The sequence below is a fragment of the Zingiber officinale genome, chromosome 3A (genome assembly GCF_018446385.1).
Source record: "Zingiber officinale cultivar Zhangliang chromosome 3A, Zo_v1.1, whole genome shotgun sequence".
NCBI lineage: Eukaryota > Viridiplantae > Streptophyta > Magnoliopsida > Zingiberales > Zingiberaceae > Zingiber > Zingiber officinale.
The window spans coordinates 13,502,204-13,507,123 of record NC_055990.1 but is presented as its reverse complement, the minus strand read 5'-3'; the positions used below and the strand labels follow the sequence as shown (position 1 = coordinate 13,507,123).

Sequence of the window (4,920 nt, the reverse complement as noted above, 5' to 3'; positions counted from 1 at the left end):
TAAATATACATTAAGCATTGTTCAAGGAACATGAATAATTGAATCAACAGAATCTGTTAAAAGGTTTTTTTGAGTTGTTAGAATGAAATATAAGTAGAAAGCTATGGAATGTTATCTACGACATTAACATATCTCATATTGCATTCTACAAAGCACACAAATTCATAGTTCGCAACTAATCAAATAAGGACTCATGCCAAATTGAATATGGTTCAAGAAGGAACATGATTTCCAAAGAATCCAAGCTCTGCATTTTAAGAAATAAGTTCACTTAAAATAGTTGTTTTTAGTTAACTTGTGAACTAAAAAAGTCTGATCATCATCTAATTCTTGTTAGCCATCTTTGCTCACTGTTGAATATGGATCTGATAGAGAAATTCAAAAAATATGAACAATTGAATGTTTTCGCTTAATCAACATGAGAAGATGTAAATTACCTCTAGGATTGATGGTGCATATGGTGTTCTTTTCAAGACTTTTAGTCACTCTGCAAACATGTCAAGAGTTTGAAGATGGACAAGAAGATTAATTTACCATGAAACAAAAAATATAAAGCCAAAATAAATAAATGCTTAGGACATATTTGAAGGAAAGCATCAAATAGAAAAAGATGAGATTATACTATGTATAGCCAGCCGTGGTTATATTTCTTCAAATTTATTAACATATAAAGCAGTGGTATTCAAATTGTTCACACATGCTGTTAGTCTGCCAAGAACATCATCAAATTTTAGTAATTCTTTTGCAACTTTAACAGAAGCATCCATTGCTTTAGAACTCAGTTGTATTTTTCCTTCTCATGAATACATCAAGTAAATCAGTTGTGTTTTAGAACTGTGGGAAACAATACCCAAGGTGAGACATGCATAAGACTTACAGAAAACTAGGTGTTATGCAACTTGTATTAGAACAATCTGCCAGCAATGTGAAATGTGTCCTATTCTTCTATAAAACAAAATTGTTATTGTCTTCTCAGAAAATGGGATAATATGAAAGAGTATCAAAGAATTAACAAGAGATTAATAGAAGTGAACTGATAAGAGTTAAGACTACTGATTTACGAAGGAAAATATACTCATACAGAGGATCCAAATGTAGAAAAATAGGAATAAGCATTACAATGGAATTCTTACAAACATAGGAAAATAGGAACAATAATTAAAATTGAATTGTTAATCACATCAAAAGGTCCAAACCAATTCAAGTTTATCCAGTACTACATATAATACAAATAATCATTTAAGTAATCTTCATCATGAAATCTTTGTAAACATGAATTTCTTATAAGTAACATCATAATAGAAAAAGTTTTTCTGATAGGTAATCTATACAAATCTACCTCTCCATGGGTTTCAAATCTCCATTGTTGCAGTTGTCATACTTGAGGTAATCTATTCCCTGACCGAAAGATATTATTTAGTGAAAATTGCTTTTCCATTATGCAATGTTATATATATATATAAAGAAATATCAAGTCCAAGATACACATATTACTAAAATATCTTACCCATGCAACAAAAGTTTCAGCATTTTTCTTCTCATACCCTAGTGAACCAGGCATCTCTGAGTTACACGTTCGGTATCTATAGAAACCACAAAGCTGAGTAAATGTGTTGGATTTTTACAGAAACGAATAATACTCCATCATACTCACCCTGCATCTGAGTAAATGGCAAGCTTAAGCCCCTTGCTGTGCACATAATATGCAAGAGCTTTGATTCCTGATGGAAATGTTCTTCCGTTGGCCACTAGGTATCCCTGAACACATTACAGAGTTACAGTTCATGCTTATTGTGGTTTCTGTAGACAAAAACTAAAGAAAGACATCAGTATAATGAACCTGGGAGTCGCGATCGTGCTCAGCCCAGCAATCATCTGCAAATCATCCATGGATTAAAAATTACAAACAATCAAAAGGAAGTTAAACAACTGGTGAGAGACTAACCGATGTTGACGTATTGATATCCAAGCTTCGCGAGTCCAGTTGACACCATTGCATCGGCTGTTGCATAATTATAGAAAAGATTGAGGAGAATAGAAAGTAGTAAACAAAGGGTCAGCATCCGTCCATCTACCTGTTTCTTTGATTAGTGTCTCATTGATTTGGCAAGAGAAGTGATTCCAACTATTCCAACTGAACAAGAAGAATGTATAGAGCAGTATGAATCCAGGCAGAAAGGCAAAAAATGAAACACTCCTCCATGATTAAGTTGTTTTTTTGGATTTTTGGTTAAAAATTAGGGAGGAAGATGAGAACTGAGAACATACCCCATGGGAGGAGTTGACCCATGCTGCTCCCATGCTGTAGGAAAGAAAAGCCATCATAACCGCAAGCTCTAACAAGACACCGGCTTCTAGACATAGTCGAGCTTCCTTACGTACCAATTTGATGGGGGAAAGCAAGAAGGGGCTCTTTCCGTAGAAGACCCCGATGGACCAGGAGCCCTCGCTGTCCGGACGACACCCGACGAGGGCCGGATCAGGGGTGTGTCGAGATGCAGAGACGACGAACCAGTAGAAGATGACGGCGACGAGCCCGGATGCGGTTGTAGAGCCGAGGAGGAAGGCCACGGGGAAGGGGGATCGGCCGAGGAAGCTCCAGCCTCGCGTCAACCCGATCCGCGGTGACATGGAGCCCCAAAAGCCCCTAGAGTGCATCCCTAAAAGGAGGATGCGGAGGATTAGGGTTTCGCGAGGAGAAGCCCAAAAGAAAGCGCGCTAAGAAAGTCCACCAGAATTTTGGTTCATAGACACAGGATTTTAAAAACCGCGGTTAAAATCGATGTCTATTAATGAAAAAAAGGCGCTCATAGACATCGGCTAAAAAAACCGATGTCTATGAGCGAAAATCTGCGCTCATAGACATCGGTTTTTGGAAAAACCGGTGTAAAATACTTAAAGACATCGGTTTTTGCTTAAAACCGTTGTTGTTCCACCGATGTCTATGAGGATTTTTCTTGTAGTGATACATGAGTGTGGTGTGTACTATAGGTGTTACTATTTACTACATGTTGTTTAGTAGGCACCTGTATGATCTTTATATGTGATTGATGGATCATGATTTTGAATATACTTATGTTTATCATGTCATTGCATTGATGATGACTGTGTTTGAGTCATGGATATTAGCATCATATACATCATTGCATTGAGTGCATGATGATGAACTATATCTCCCTTATAGTGTGAGAGAGCCGCTAGTCATATTCGATATCCACTAGGCCGCTCAAGAGTAGTCGTAGCTAGAGTTGGGTGTAGCTTGTCCTATATTGGTCACTTGGCCACTCGGGGTAGTGGTAACAGAGTGCGTGCAAATAGTGACCTCCTTATTATGAGCTAGATAACTACTCTGCATCCTTCCTGATTGGCCACTCAGATATAGTGGTAGTTGGAGTCATGAATAGTTGTCACAGTCCTACCCACTCTATCACACAAATGTCATGGTAGCTAGAGTGGTATGTAGTAGTGGCACATACATGATCATATACATATGATGCGTGATGCATATGTTAGAGATACTATTGTGCATATGCCTGTGATATGTCGCATATGATTGAGATATGATTATTGTATATGCTTGACATTAACATACATGTTCATTTATCGTACATACATACGCTATCTTATGTTGCTCATGTGGTACGAGCAGATCTGATACAGATTCCTAGTGATGTACTAATCATTATACCTTATGTGTTAGTTTGGTTCTGGTATGCACTTCCATTACATCATTATAAGTGCATACATGTTTCATAACCGTGAGACTATATACTTTGATCTTCTTATATATTTGTCCATGCACTATCATTTATCTATTACCCAAGGAGTCACCTATACTCACTACCCTGTTGTATCCTTTTCTTTCCACATAAAAGATAGATTTTTATATAGAATCACTTGGAGAACCTTGACTTTGTCCCTCATCACACTCAAGATTTATATTTTCCATGTTATTTCATTTTTCTTTTGCTTACATTTTTTACTTTTGGACTCAGTGGTGTAGTAATTGTCTTGGAAGAGGATTTTCGTTTTGTGATGTTTCTTCATTTGGGTTATGACACTTGTGTTGTGTTAAGCCACACCGGCACACAATCTATTCCATTATGTTTGCGTGGTTTATACTTGTATCATCCATGTGGGTTGTGTATTATTACTTTGCATGGTTTGGGTTTATACTAGCTGTGTGGACTGTGTGTTTATTATCTTGTGTGGTTTGTGTGTATATGTCAATCGTGTGGGCTATATCATGTTGTATCATAATATTGTCACAAAGGGGTACCGTTTATTTTGTTAGGCAAGTATACCTTTAGGGCATGACATCCAACAAAGGTGAGTCATCAGATGGAGAATATAGAGTCAGTTAATGGGCCTAGAGAACTTGGAATGAAATAAAACTAGTTCTTATATATTTGTCTAGTTCTTCTAATTATATAAATGTCCTCAAACATAAATTTGACCTAATATTTTTTTATTAGCAATTTTTCAAACACTAATGTGCTCGAGAAATATGATTCATATTTAAAAAAATCACATATCCAAATATATTAGGTTAAATTAATTTTTAAAGATATGAACATAATCAAAAGAACTATATGAACACATAGAAATGAATTCCGTATCGTTATGAGCACTCTAACAGTAATTTGTAACTCTAACAATTTCAATTAATTAAATTTACTTTTAACTCTAACATGTTCAACTTACATTTGAAATTCATCTAATTGACTTAGCTATGAAAAAAACATATTGAATAAAAATAATATTTGAGGACATTTATATAATCAAGAACTTGTTTCATCTCATTTTGAACTCTCTAAGTCCAATAATCGGCTTTAGACAATTTTTTTTAAAAAAATACCCAATTTACGAAAAATTTAGTAATCATTGTAAAATTTCCAACAAATCTATGATTTCCTCGCA

General features: G+C 35.6%; 1 long non-coding RNA gene across 1 annotated transcript; it reads right to left on the bottom strand.

Moving 5' to 3' along the window:
- Positions 1 to 1,853: 1,853 nt before the first annotated feature.
- LOC122053564 lies at positions 1,854 to 2,282 on the bottom strand. The gene is made up of 4 exons (XR_006132239.1): positions 2,269 to 2,282; positions 2,076 to 2,134; positions 1,946 to 2,002; positions 1,854 to 1,875 (listed from the first exon to the last, which is right to left on the bottom strand). It is a non-coding gene; the product is annotated as an uncharacterized LOC122053564 (long non-coding RNA).
- Between the last annotated feature and the right edge of the window lie 2,638 nt (positions 2,283 to 4,920).